Source organism: Bos indicus, chromosome 9, assembly GCF_029378745.1.
Source record: "Bos indicus isolate NIAB-ARS_2022 breed Sahiwal x Tharparkar chromosome 9, NIAB-ARS_B.indTharparkar_mat_pri_1.0, whole genome shotgun sequence".
Taxonomy (NCBI): Eukaryota; Metazoa; Chordata; class Mammalia; order Artiodactyla; family Bovidae; genus Bos; species Bos indicus.
Window position 1 is genome coordinate 34,630,597 of NC_091768.1, and position 15,753 is coordinate 34,646,349.

General features: G+C 38.0%; 1 long non-coding RNA gene across 1 annotated transcript; it reads right to left on the reverse strand.

Moving 5' to 3' along the window:
• Positions 1 to 263: 263 nt before the first annotated feature.
• On the reverse strand, positions 264 to 14,075 carry LOC139184902 (uncharacterized). The gene is made up of 3 exons (XR_011568423.1): positions 13,115 to 14,075; positions 2,588 to 2,763; positions 264 to 2,209 (listed from the first exon to the last, which is right to left on the reverse strand). It is a non-coding gene; the product is annotated as an uncharacterized lncRNA (long non-coding RNA).
• Positions 14,076 to 15,753: the final 1,678 nt, after the last annotated feature.

A 15,753-nucleotide genomic window follows, 5' to 3' on the forward strand; every position in this document is an offset into this window, starting at 1 on the left:
GTAGAAGCTATCCAAACTGAAGAGACCAGTGGGACAACATCAAATGTACCAATATCCTAGTAGTGGGAGTTCCACAAGAAAAGGATAAAGAGAAGACAGCATAAAAAGTATTTGAAAAACAATAACTGAAAATATAACAAATTTGATTAAAAGCATTAATACACATATCGAAGAGACTCCAAGAACCCCAGGTAGATAAACCTTCTGCAAGAAGCTCTCCTCACTGTTTGTTTTTTTTTTTTTGCGACTGTGTATCCTCATGGATACTTACATGACTACTGGAAAGATCACAGCTTTGACTACACAAACTTTTGTCATCAAAGTGATGTCTTTGCTTTGTAATACGCTGTCTAGGTTTGTCATAGCTTTCCTTTCAAGAAGCAAGCATCTTCTAATTTCATGGCTGCAGTCACCATCCACAGTGATTTTGTTGCCCAAGAAGAGAAAATCTGTCACTGCTTCTACTTTTTCCCCTTTTATTTGCCATGAAGTGATGGGACCAGTAGTCACGTACGGATGTGAGAGTTGGACCGTAAAGAAGGCTGAGTGCCAAAGAAGGGATGCTTTTGAATTGTGGTGCTGAAGAAGACTCTTGAGAGTCCCTTGGACAGCAAGAAAATCAAACCAGTCAATCCTAAAGGAAATCAAACCTGAATATTCACTGGAAGCTGATGCTGAAGCTGAAGCTCCAATACCTTGGCCACCTGCTGCAAAGAGCTGACTCATTGGAAGAGCTGGGAAAGACTGAAGACAAAAGGAGAAGAGGGCAGCAGAGGATGAGATGGTTGGATAGCATCACTGACTCAATGGACATGAACTTAGGCAGATTCCAGGAGATAGTGAGGGACAGGAAGGCCTGGTATGCTGCCATCCATAGGGTCACAAAGAGCTGGACATGACTTGGGGACTGAACAAACAAATTTTCATGGGTCCCCTCACAACTTCATGACTATTCCTCTTGCATACTTCCTTTTATCAATCCTTTTTTTCCTCAGTGAATGTATCTTAAAGTCCCATGCAACTCATCTTTCTGTACTATATACTCTCACACAGAAATTATATCCATTTTCACAGCTATCAGTAGAGACTTTCAAATCTTATAACATAAATTCTGTATTTCCACTGCCTGGTTCAATACCTCTTCTTGGATATTTCACTATCTCCCTAACTGCAGAATGGATTCATTCTTGTGTTGTTCCATTTTCTATAACAGCATTAGCACTAAGAGTGGGCAGTGAGCAACCTGAAACCTCAGTTACCTTTGACTTTCCTTCTCCCCAACTTAGTTGTTAAATCCTGCCAGATTCTACAGACAACTGTCTTCTTCCTATTAATTTCCACTACTACTTCCCTATTTAAGGGAAGATTTCATTACTTTCTCACTCTGATTGATCCTACAGCTGGTTTTCATGACTCTGTTCTCTTTAAGCCATCCAAAACACAGTAGTCAGATTAATATTTCTAAACCATAGCTCAGATCATTTCACTCCATGTTAAAACAACAAAATGATAGTTTCCATGGCTCAAAAAAAAAAAAAAATACGAGTTTTTTAGCAGAACTTTCCCTTCTGAACTGTACCACTTCCCTTCACCAAGTCCCAATTTCAGTGTTGAAAAAAAACTTTGGAGACGTTTTTCAATTCAACTGAAATAAATCATAAAGTTAAAAAAAAAGGATAGTTTATTTTTTGGAAAAAAAACAAGAAAAAAGATTATTATTTGTGGGTGGGTACATGTTCCCTGACAACTTGTAAATGTTCTAAGTTTTAACATTATGTAAGTTCTTGGAAGCCTGAAGTAGCCACATCAGCTATGGGAGATGAAAAGTTCAGGACACATGGCCATGGGATATGGTGAACAGATGGACAGGACTGAGGTGGAAGATCCTATCTTGAACTTTGTCATCCAGTTATAGACAAGAAAAATTAATTCATCTACTGAACAGGAGCAAATTACTAGTAAATGGATACAGATGAACAGAGATTCTAACACAGGGTGTGTGAGACAAATCAGGATTAGAGCAAACATTTCTGGAGTATCGAGCTTTGCTATTTGGAACCATAGAGGAACTTACAGTTCCAGATGGACCTAGGCAAGGATGTCTGGGCAAGGCTGCAGAGGTCCAGGCACAAGGAGAAGCTGGAGAATCTTGATTAACTGGCAAGAGCTGCTTTGTTTTATAACATGCTGCTGCCTGTACACTATTTTGCTGGAAAATGGAAAAAGCTTTCTGTCACTCTACGGCTTTGTGAATGGAATAAGCTACATGAATTCTGCAAATTAGGTAACAAAACTGCAGATGCCGGTTGGGTATGGGTCAAACTTCTTAGCTAAGGTTTCCACTCTCTCTGTACTTATACCAAAAGTAGTTTTTGGTTCAGTTTATGAATTATAATGTATTCTTAATTTATAGGATCAAAATTTTAAATGTTTTGCTATGAAAGGATGCATATTAATTAAACATAAATGGAGCCAGAAAAGTAAGGTTAATCAGGACACAGAACAGAGATGTGAAGAAAAACAAAGCTCTTGTTACAGAAAGGAATTGATGAAGTTTATCCTTTGTGGTTATTTTTTTTCCTCTTACCTGACAGGATCAATGTAAGTGCAAAATTTCTGCTGCAAATGCTGAAGATAATCTTCGTGTTTATACCAAATTTTATTATGTCCTCCCAAATTGCCATGGGTGTTATTGAATGCAGGAGTAAAAAGTCTCCATAAATCAGAGCAGACTTAACATATTTGATGTCCTCAGAGCTACTTCTAAAAAGAGCAAATCACATGGGACATTTTAGTTCACAAACAGTCATTAGGAAGTAGGTAAAACCATTTTCTATGATATATCTGAAACCACAGATTTCATCAAAGCACAATTTTGTAAATCTTTATTTGACCTCAAGACTCTCTATAATAATCAGATATAATAATAATAAAATAAAATAAATAATAAAATAAAATAATAAAATATTATTACTATAATAATAATAAAAATGCTGCTTTTCATTTTCTTCCAGATTAATTCAGCAATTAGAGCATTTCTGATTTTAAATGATGAATTATGATACTATTGAAAAATTTAGCAAAGTAAAACCTGCACAAAGCAACTTTTCTTATATATGCTTTCCTCATATATATGAGGTACTGCATAATACTGCAGTGGGGAGCAGGGGTTGCAGGGTCAGATTATTTAGATTATGCACCATCTCTACCATTTATTAACTGTGTGACACTGAACAAATATTTATTGTGTGCCTCAGCTTTCTTACTGTAAAACAGAGATGATGATAGTATTTATAGCGAGGGCTATTGCATTAATAAAGACAAAATCTAAACTTAGACATTAACAGTGTTGTGTTTAGTCACTCAGTCATGTCTGACTCTTTGTGACCCCCTGGACTATAGCTCGCCAGGCCCTTCTGTCCATGGGATTTCCCAGGCAAGAATACTGGAGAGGGATGCCATTTCCTTCTCCAGGGGATTTTCCCAACCCAGGGATGGAAACCACATCTCCTGTGTCTTCATTGTAAGCAGATTCTTTACCCACCAAGCAACCAGGAATACCCAATAAAGACAAAATCTAAACTTAGACATTATCAGTATATCATAGCTATTCTCATTACAGTCATAAATATTTATACGTATCACAGTCATTAACTGTTTTTGCAACAAAGACTAGGAACTTAGCCTAAAATACATAGATATTTTGAGCACAATATAATTATACCAATAGAATTTGCTGCAAGCAAATACAGCAGACCACGTGTCACTCAGGTAGGTAGCATTTTAAGATTAGTATTAAAATAATCTTTATTTTTAACACAACTTTTAGAAGTTATAACTGTTACATTCAAATGAGAAAGACTTGGGCTAAAATCAATTCTATCACATCATGTAGCATCTTGTACCTTGTATATCATCTCCCAGGAATGTATTTTCTGTTAACATACTAAAGGTATACTATTTTACTAAAGATATTATACTAAAGGTATCTATTTTAAAATTTTTCTCCTATAAAACAGATATTTATTTTTAATTACTAAGTATAGCTGAAATAAAATTCTCCCTGGATTCCAAAAAAGTTGACATATGAATGCAAATGTATAGCAGGGATGCAAATTATAATGCTGAATATAATTCTGAGAGACATGTTTATGATTAAATGCACACAGAAGAGGAGAAGAAAACAAAACTTTCAGCACACTCTCTGGGTACAGTTTGTGAAATCTGGATAGTGTGTGAATGAACAGAGCAACAAGAAGTGGAATTGTTTGCAAATAACTTCAAATGGAAAGATGAAATAGAATTGTTTATCTTTGAGAACACGATTTGGCTTTAATTTCCCTAGAAGAGATCAGAGTCATTTCAATCTTTAACGAGTTAAAATGATAAAGAGTTGAAATGGGAATTTGCCCATTGTGAGTCAAGGTGTCAAGGGTAAAAGTTTAATCCATTCATTTAACAGACATTTGTGTGATATGCTGGGGATATAAAAACACAAAGATTAGAGCTTTCCCACTATAATATTAGAATCTAGTAATAAGAGACACATGTAAACAAATTAGTACAATAATGTTCACTAAGTAAAAATACATTAAAAGAAGACAGTTCTATTTTTAGCTTTTTAAGGAACCTCTATACCACTCTCCTGGAGAAGGCAATGGCACCCCACTCCAGTACTCTTGCCTGGAAAATCCCATGGATGGAGGAGCCTGGAAGGCTGCAGTCCATGGGGTCACTAAAGGTCGGACACAACTGAGCGACTTCACTTTCACTTTTCACTTTCATGCACTGAAGGAAATGGCAACCCACTCCAGTGTTCTTGCCTGGAGAATCCCAAGGATGGGGGAGCCTGGTGGGCTGCTGTCTATGGGGTCGCACAGAGTCGGATACAACTGAAGCGACTTAGCAGCAGCAGCAGCATACTGCTCTCCACAGTGGCTGTTATCAACTGGCATCATCATCAACAGTGCAAGTGGATTCCTTTTTCTCCCACTCCCTGTCCATATGACTCAGCAATCCCACAGCTGGGCATATATCGTGAGAAAACCATAATTCAAAATGACACATGTACCCCACTGTTCATTGTGACACTACTTACAATCACCAGGGCATGGAAACAACCTAAATGTCCAATGACAGATGAATGGATAAATAAGATGTAGTACGTATATATGGTGGAATATCACTCAGTCATAAAAGGGATAATATCAGGTCATTTTCAGAGAAATGGATGGGCCTAGAGTCTGTCATGCAGAGTAAAGTAAGTCAGAACGAGAAAAACAAATATTGTATATTAACCCATATATGTGGAATCTAGAAAAATGGTACAGATAAACCTATTTTCAGGGCAGGAATAGAGCCATGGACATAGAGAACATGTCCACATGTGACATGTGGACACAAAGCGGGAAAAGGGAAGGTGGGATGAATTGGGAGATTAGGCTTGACATATACACGCTGCTGCTGCTGCTGCCGCTAAGTCGCTTCAGTCGTGTCTGACTCTGTGCGACCCCATTGACGGCAGCCCACCAGGCTCCCCTGTCCTTGGGCTTCGCCAGGCAAGAACACTGGAGTGGGTTGCCATTTCCTTCTCCAATGCATGAAAGTGAAAAGTGAAAGTCAAGTCGCTCAGTTGTGTCCGACTCTTCACGACCCCATGGACTGAAGCCCACCAGGCTCCTCTGCCCATGGGATTTTCCAGGCAAGAGTACTGGAGCGGGGTGCCATTGCCTTCTCCGATATACACGCTACCATGTGTAAAACAGATAGCTAGTGGGAAGCTGCTATATAGCACAAGGAGCTCAGCTTGGTGCTCTGTGATGACCTAGAGGGGTGGGATGTGGTGAGGAGGAGGATCATGAAGGAGGAGACAATGTACACGTGCAGCTGATTTTCTTCATTGTACAGTAGAGACTAACACAACAGTGTAAAGCAATTACACTCCAATAAAAAGTTTTTAAAAAGAAAGCAACTAGGATAGAGATCAACATAGTAAAGAACTGAACTTCTTTCACAGATCATAGTTATGTTCTAAACTGCATTGTCTTAGTGAAAAGAATATGGAGTTGAGAGTTGGAAAGACTTGGTTTAGATGCTGGCTCTTCCACTTAGTAAACTTATGCTAAAGATCTTTGGCTTTCCTGAGCCTCATTTTTCCTATTTGTAAACTAGATACTGTACATATCCTGAAAGGCAGTTGAGACACAAGTCAGTGCTTGCCACCTGAATGTATGAATAATATACATATACATGCTAATTCCATTCTCTTTTTATGGATAATTTATCAACTTTAAAAATTTTTTAACAGTGAATAAGGATTCTTGTTGCTCCACAACCTTACCCATACTTAAGATTGTCAGTAATTTTAGCTTTTCTAGAGGAATTCTAGTAGTATATCACTGTGGTTTTAATTTGCATTTAATTTAATTTAATATGCATTTGCCTGACTGCTAAAGAAATTAAAGGCCTTTTCTTATAGTTGTTGACGATTGTGGTATCCTATTTTTGTGAAATGTCTTTCTGGTCTCTTGCTTGTTTTTCATCGGTTTGTCTTAAATATTGATTTGCACATGTTCTTTATATGTATGCTGGATCTAAGACTCATATGTGTAATATATTCCTCTACCCTTGAACTTGACCACTACACAATTGAAACTTCTCAGTTATGAGAACAATAAAATGATGTGTTATTTCTAGAAATATTAATAAATATACAAATTATACTTCCTTTTGCTCCTTCATTAAACTTGTTGAAATCATTACACTGCTTCAATTTCTTATCTGCTGTCACTGACAGTAGAGAAGCAGAATTACTTGACTACAGGTAATTAAAAGTGTCTTTTAATAAATGGAGGTTCTTAATTTTAGCATGGTTCAATTATCAGTCTTTTCCTTTTATTGGTACTTTTATGTCCAGTTGAATATAGAGACAACAGATTTATTGCAAAGATTCATCTCTTTTTGTATTCTTATTTGTGCCACTGATCTTTTTGTCTATTCTCACCCCAATACTAAACTATCTTAATTACTATAGATATACAATAAGTATTAATACCTAGTAGAACAAATCCTCCTATTTTTATCCTCCTATTTGAAGAGTGTCTTACCTGTACCTGCTCCTTTCAATTTTCATATATATATATATATTAAAAAAATTTTTAAGATCCTTTCTTTCTCTCCCTCTCATATACATATACACACACTTAAGTGCACATATAAACTTACTTGGATTTTTATTGGAATTTCAATGAACCTAAAGCTCAGTTTCAGAAAAATTAAAATGTAAAATGCTGGGTCTTTCAATATGTGAATGTGACATAAGCCTGCATTAATTTGTTTTTTATGTCTCTCAGGAATGTTTTATGCTTTTGCCTCACAGCTTTTCAATATCTATGCCTAGATTTTAAATATTTTTGATACTATTATAAATTTTTCAGTTCTATTTTCTATTGCTACTTGTCATAGTCCTGCAATTTTAAAAATCTACAGGTAGATATTAGAATTAAATGAGCTTCACAAAGATAATCTTGTTAAAGTCATTTAATTCTATATCTATTGGTAGAATCTTTGGGATTTTCTATGCACATAATCATAACAAATAATAGCAGTTTTGTTTCTTTGAATTCTTTTTCTTTCCTTCTACACTGATTAGGACTATTGTATAAGGCTGACCAGAAGTGGTGATAATTCTCATACTTGTCTTATTCCTGATCTCGGAAGAAAAGCTTCCACTATTTCCATCGTGTCTGTCTATTGGTGTCTTGTAGATTTCCTCTATTAAAGGAATTTGCTTCTATTCCTAGTTTGCCAAAAGATGGTTTTAATCAGCTGCTTTTCTATTAAGATGGTCATATGATATTTTTTATTCTTTTAATGTGGTAAATTCTACTGATTAGTTTTCTAATATTAAACTAACATTGCATAATTACAACAAACCCATCTTATTTGTGACATATTATTGTTTATACATGTTATTTGGTTAGCTGAAATGAAGAATTTTGATGTATATGTTCATGGCATTCTTTGAATAGGAGGGTAAAAGGAGGAGGATTTGTTCTACTAGGTATTAATACTTATTGTCTGACAATACTTATTGTCTGTCTGTAATAATTAAGAGGGCTTCCCTGGTGGCTCAATCGGTAAAGAATTGCCAGCAATGCGGAAGACATGAGTTCAATCCCTGGGTTGGGAAGATCCTCTGGAGGAGGGCAATAATTAAGATAGTGCAGTTTGAGGGTGAGAACAGACAAAGATCAGTGGCACAAATGAGAGTTCAGAAAGACATGCACCTTTGAAATAAACCAATTTTTTCTTCATAATTTCCTGTTCATGTTTTCAGGGTTATGCCAACCTCATGAATTAAATTGAAGAGTGTTTCCTAAATTTTTTTTCTTGAAATGCATAAAGATGTTTACTCAATAAACATTTGCTAGAATTACATAGTGAAATTCTGGACCTATATTGGAGAGTTTTAAATCAGGGATTCAGCTTTTTTCAGTTGTTATGAAATATGCATAATTATTTCGTCATGTCAAATTTTAACAGGCTATATATTTTTTTTTGTATCTTTTTTCATTCTACTAAGGTTTTTGAACTGTGGTGTTGGAGAAGACTCTTGAGAGTCCCTTGGACTGCAAGGAGATCCAACCAGTCAATCCTAAAGGAAATCAACCCTGAATATTCATTGAAAGGACTGATGCTGAAGCTGAAACTCCAATACTTAGGCTACCTGATGTGAAGAACTGACTCACTGGAAAAGACCTGATGCTGGGAAAGATTGAAGGCAGGAGGAGAAGGGGACGACAGAGGATTAGATGGTTGGGTGACATCGCCGACTCAATGGACATGAGTTTGTGTAGGTTCTGGGAGTTGGTAATGGATAGGGAAGCCTGGCGTGCTGTAGTCCATGGGATCACAAAGAGTCAGACACGACTGAGTGACTGAACTGAAGTTTATACAAAATAGTTAAGACACGAAGCATACGTTTATTAGAAATGTAATTATTACCAAAATTTATGGTGCATGAGAGGTGCATTTAAGAGTAGTTCTATTTCTTATTAAAAGTTTGCCTTATTAAAATGAACTTCTTTTTGACATAATTTTTAAAAACAAAGTTGTGGTACTGAAAAAACTAAGAACATGTTATATTCTTTTGAGTTAAAATGAAAAGATGAATGTAGCAGCACACCTAATGTATTTGACACCTGAAAGGAACCATTTTTAACACCTCTCCCTTAATATAACAAAAATATTTTCAGTAATAATTATGAAATAAAACAAACAACAGTTATCATGTCCAGAAAAGAAATGCATAAATAATAGTTCTAGTAAAAAATTAATAAATGTAAAACAGTAAAATTTTAGTATGTTTAAGCACATTGATGTATTTTTGAAAATGGAGAAAAATGCTTACATATTGGTCCCCATGGCGATGAATAATCCCACTGTGGTTTCTGACTGTGAGCCTTCATTTCTGCAAATTTGTCAATGACTTTGTCAAACTGATCTTTACATATTCATAGTCAATAAAATTGGTATGGCCTCACTCATAGTTGAATGAAGGACATGTATGTATTTTAATTTCAAATACTTCTTGCACATAATAGATACACGAGTAGCTAGGAAAGCTTTAAAATAAAGATAAGTTTATCAGAGATTCATAAAAATCCCATTTCATAGTAAATTCCAGAAATTGCAATACTGTCCATATCTTTGCTCTTTGGGATCAGCTCTAATGCTTTAAAACATTTCTTCAGTTGAAAAATTTCCACTAAAATACCTTCACCAGAAAATTCATCATAAATTTATGTTATACTCAGTAAAATTCTTCAAAGCATATAGTGGTAACGAATTATTTGAATGTGCTTCAGGCTCAGTTCATATCTCTAACCTCTTTGGTACTATGTAATCCTGTGTTTAAACATAGATCCAAAATAAACAATTATAGCACAGTAATTATGAAATTGTAAAAACAGAATTTGGCTGCTTATTCTTGAAATAAACATATGTAGCTGAGTACATGTCCAGAGGAGTTAGTTTTATTTTCACGTAGACTACAGTGTTTGTTAAAGAGCAAATAACCATAAAAAAGATAATTTTCAGCTTATAATTATACTATTAAATTTCAGTAATGGCAAATGTTATTTAGAACTTAGACCTACAAAATTTTTTTTAGAGAGGGGTAGGACCTTTGGCATTGCTTAGAATTGTCAGTGCATAATGATAATAAAGGGCTTCAGGTGGCGCTAGTGGTAAAGGACCTGCCTGATAATGCAGCAGACTTAACAGATTCTGGTTCAATCCCTGGGTTGGGAAGATCCCCTGGAGGAGGGCATGGCAACCCACTCCAGTATTCTTGCGGGGAGAATCCCATGGACAGAGGAGCCTGGTGGACCACAGTCCACAGGGTTGCAAAGAGTTGGACACAACTGAAGTGACTTAGCACACAACACAACACAGTGATAATAAAAGGTAGACTGGCTTTTTGCTGTCATTTTATTTTATCTCTTTAAAATTTTCTACACATAAAGCAGTCCCTTATTACCTATATTAGGGGTGGGCCACTTGCACCATCCCATCCTTGGTACACCATCCCATCCTTGGTACACCACCCCATCCTTGGTACACCACAAGCTGGATGATGAAAAATAATGAGGGAAATGACAAGGGACATTTATTTCATTTTAACTCCAGCAGGCCACATATCTTTTAGAATTAAGTGATTCCAAGCAATTATGAGAATAATAAAATGATGTGTTATTTCTGGAAATATTAATAAATATACAAATTATACTTCCTTTTGCTCCTTCATTAAACTTGTTGAAATCACTACACTGCCTCAATTTCTTATCTGCTGTCACTGACAGTAGGGAAGCAGAATTACTCTGATGTAATACAGGTGGATAACCAACTGATAAAGTAAGATTAAAAATTTTGGCAGGCAAACAAACCTCTGAAGTACTATTTGAAGTATTTCCTGCCTTATCTGTTCTTTTCAGCACCCTATTACAAACTGAAGGGAGGTAAACTCATTCTGCTCAATATATGCTCATTTTTTTTTAATCTAAAGAGGAAATGCCTGGAAAATTTAATTAAAGACTTGAGAAGTATACTGTGACTCTCAATAGGCTACAGCAAGTGGTAAGTTGCTGATTCACAGTTTAAAAAAAGAAAAAAATAACAAGATACGGTAAAATTTCAACATCTGAAGAATGTAGTATTGCATAAGTTGTAGCAAGTAAAATGACTGGAAAAACACCATTAAATTATTTTGCAGTCAGACTTTAACCAAAATGACTACACCTTTTACGTGTTCTATGCTTTATTGACAAATTTTGTTCAAAGAACTAAACTACATGTTTCTTTATTGTCAGAAAATAAATAGCAGAAATGCCCATTGGTGCTTCCTGTTTGGTTCTGCTAATGGACTAATGTTCCCTTCAGCTGTAGCAATTGAGGATGTTTGTATTCTTGACCCCTCCACAGGGAAGCAGGAAAGAATCTGAACTCTGATGACAAGTTGTACTTCCCGCTTAAATGTACTGTTCTGGCCTCTGAGGAGGAGGAACAGACATGAACTTGTGAAGTGTAGTGAAAATGCCAATCAAGAGTCTGACTTCAACAGTCATGTCTTTAAGCTTCCTGTGTAAGAACATAATTTCTTAGTAACACACATAATGATTTCAACTACCCTCAAAATTAGGCAGATAAAATACCCAATAAGGCATTTTCTAAAAAATATATAAAGCAGGCAGTGAGATTGGAAGCACACACCAATAATGGGCCCTTGGATAACAGAACTACTTACTAAGAGCATTCTAGAGTCAAGTATTCTGAGAATGCTTCAAAGTTCTAACCTCTAAATATCCTGTAATCCAATGATTTCTATCCCTTGGACACCAGTTGTGTTTCTTCCAGAAAATCATTTGTCCAAGATTCTGATGATGCATATAAAAAAAATCTATCATCCTAAAATTCTGTAGCAATTGCTGCATCCTCAATTGCTCAATTTTCTGGAACCCCAACATCATACTAGATAATTCAGGGTCAGTTATAAGCTCTCCAGATCACATTTGGAAGCTTAAATTCTATTCTAACCCTGTCCCTTAACTTAACCCTCCTCTTTCTTGTTTCATTCAGCTTGTGATCGAAAAAAAGGAGAAACCCATGAAATATGTATTTTAATTTTCTACTAGGAGATAATCCTAGTCTCCTCACCCCTTTTAGTACCTTAGGGCCAACATATTACCCTTTGTGATGTGCTGGGTAACCAGGTAACTGAGGAGAACAGGTCTGTTCTGGAGAAGGATGGCACTATACCAGCTGAAGACGCCTTTTCCTGACTCTTCCCTGTTCTGTCCTCTTCTTACTATCTGCACTGTAATCCCCTTTAGAACCCGTCAACTTATTTTCCCTGGAGTTGTAAGGCCTACATAGAAGGCCTGCATATTTGAAGGTCATATAAATAACACCAAACATGAATCCCAAGGCTACAGTTTAGTAAATGTGAATCATCACATCTAACTGCCTGACTGTAATCATTTTGAACAGTCTATTTAGGATTACATTTCTATTTGGGGTTTCCCTTTTTCCACTGGAGAGGATTTAGGAAAATATATTTATTTCTTCACTTCTCTAGTAATTTTTCTGCTGCATTTTGCTCTTACACACTATTTTCCCCATTTAGATTTAGATATATTTACTTTTCCTTTCATGAAGTCTTCATCTTAATTCATGCCATATAGCTCTGCAGTAAATTTAAGGGAACACCCAATAGCTTTGCTTTTGACAAATGAAGGGAGAATGTAACAGTTTCTTTGGCCAAGCAAGAGAGAGACAGATTGTGACTATAGTGAGTCATGATTTGGCCACGTCAGCATCAGCCAAAAAACACCTAGACTGCCAGAGCGCTTAGATGAAAGTACACGGCAGTGAATTTGCAGACGGTCAAACAGTGCTATGCTGGCATCACTTAAATATTATCAACAAGATCAAAAGAGGTATGAAGATCACAGTAACTTCCAAAAGATTTCACCACAATTGGCCTGAGCAGCTCCTAAGATATTTCAAACAGAAAGGATTTTCTTTCACAGAGAGAGTTGAAGGGGACCCTTACCTCAGATTTTCCTTTATTCTCTGTCAGCGCTTGTTCCTCAGGCTTCTGCTTTCATCTTTTCTGAGCTTCTTCAGGATGAGGATTCTCTTGCAGTTACTACAGTGATGGGCCAGGGAAATAACTGAATGCATGCTGAAAGTCAGACAACAAATTATAAATGGGTCAGGCATTTGAGGTGGCAGAATTATAAAACAGAGAGTAGTGGTCTTTCCTGCAAGGCAGAGTAAAATTATATAATATGCATCAAAGCATGGGTCACACTGTGACAAAACAGAAGCTGTATAAATATCTTAACTTGCAGGAGCCCATCTCTCTCCCCCAGTTGCAACACAGTGCATTAGGTTTTATGGAAAATAATGAAAGGGGCAAGAAATTTGATGGAGAGTCAGATAGTACTCAGAAGAAGTCATGATTAAACTGAAATGTGAGGGTGAAGTGCATGCTAAGTTGCTTCAGTCGTGTCTGACTCTTTGTGATCCTATGGACTGTAGCCCACCAGGCTTCTCTGTTCATGGGATTCCCCAGGCAAGAACAGTGGAGTGGGTTGCTATTTCCTCCTCCAGGCATCTTCTCAACCCAAGGATCCCACACCCCTCTGTCTCTTGCATTAACAGGTGGGCTCTTTATAACTAGTGCCACCTGGGAAACCAGGTTCTAGAGGATACCAGTGAACAACACAGGTGGAAATCCCTACCCTGTGACATTTACATTCTAGAGAAGGGACATTTTGGCAAGGGAAGGGGATTGAGAGAGTATGTGAAGATTAAACCAATTTTTAATGTAAGGTGCTAGGAACAGTGCTGGAGAAGGAAATGGCAACCCACTCCAGTATTCTTGCCTAGAGAATTCTGTGGACGGAGGAGCCTGGTGGGCTGCTGTCCATGCGGTCGCAAAGTCAGACACGACTGAAGCGACTTAGCATGCATGTATGCATTGGAGAAGGAAATGGCAACCCCCTCCAGTATTCTTGCATGGAAAATCCCAGGGACAGAGGAGCCTGGTGGGTTGCCGTCTATGGGGTCACACACAGTCAGATATGACTGAAGCAACTTAGCAGTAGCAGCAGCAGCAGGAACAGTGCCTGGTATAAAATGTTCAACAAATGCTACCTGCCATTTCCTTATTTTACCAATGAGGAAACTGATATCCACAGAGGGGAAGGAGTCTGCCTACATAACTCAGGCAGCCATTCCCTTCTCCAGGGATTCTTCCCAATCCAGGGATCGAACCCCAGTCTCCTGCATGGTAGGCAGATTCTTTATCATCTGAGCCATGAGGGAAGCCCCGTAAGTAACCAAGAGATGAGGCAAATCAGGCTCCAGGCTACCCCCATCTCACCTCTCTCAACTTACTCCTAGAAGAATTTCAGTCTGGGGCTGGAAGACAGATACTAAAACTGCAGCTAGAACTGTCTCTTGACACAGACCCCTATACCTGAATGGAGAACTTACTGGTGCCATATATCAGAAGCAAACACTGCTAAATGAACTTTTATTTGACATCCCTGAGAACATAGAAAAGATAAAGAGCTAAAGGAACTCACCTTGTTTGTAGCTCCAGCCAGTTCTTGCTATTGCTAAGTCACTTCAGTCGTGTCCAACTCTGTGCGACCCCATAGACGGCAGCCCACCAGGCTTCCCCATCCCTGGGATTCTCCAGGCAAGAACACTGGAGTGGGTTGCCATTTCCTTCTCCAATGCATGAAAGTGAAAAGTGAAAGTGAAGTCGCTCAGTCATGTCCGACCCTCAACGATCCCATGGACTGCAGCCTTCCAGGCTCCTCCGTCCACGGGATTTTCCAGGCAAGAGTACTGGAGTGGGAGGCCATTGCCTTCTCCCCAGCCAATTCATTTATGAGGGGCTATCTACTGTTCTACATTTACATTCAGTTCAGTTCAGTCGCTCAGTCGTGTCCGACTCTGCGACCCCATGAATCGCAGCACGCCAGGCCTCCCTGTCCATCACCAGCTCCCGGAGTTTACTCAAACTCATGTCCATCGAGTCAGTGATGCCATCCAGCCATCTCATCCTCTGTCGTCCCCTTTTCCTCCTGTCTCCAATCCCTCCCAGCATCAGACTCTTTTCCAATGAGTCAACTCTTCTCACGAGGTGGCCAAAGTACTGGAGTTTCAGTTTTAGCATCATTCCTTCCAAAGAACACCCAGGGCTGATCTCCTTTAGAATGGACTGGTTGGATCTCCTTGCAGTCCAAGGGACTCTAGGTAAAAAATGACTAAGGAAAAAAAATGTAAAGTCAGTTCAGTTCAGTCACTCAGTCATATTCGACTCTGCGACCCCATGGACTGCAGCACGCCAGGTCTCCTTGTCCATCACCAACTCCCAGAGTTTACTCAAACTCATGTCCATTGAGGCGGTGATGCCATCCAGCCATCTCATCCTCTGTCATCCCTTCTCCTCCTGCCCTCAATCTTTCCCAGTACTAGGGTCTTTTCAGATGAGTCAGTCCTTTGTATCAGGTGGCCAAAGTATTGGAGTTTCAGCTTCAGCATTAGTCCTTCCAATGAACACCCAGGACTGATCTCCCTTAGGATGGACTGGTTGGATCTCCTTGCAGTCCAGGGGACTCTCAAGAGTCTTCTCCAACACCACAGTTCAAAAGCATCAATTCTTTGGTGCTC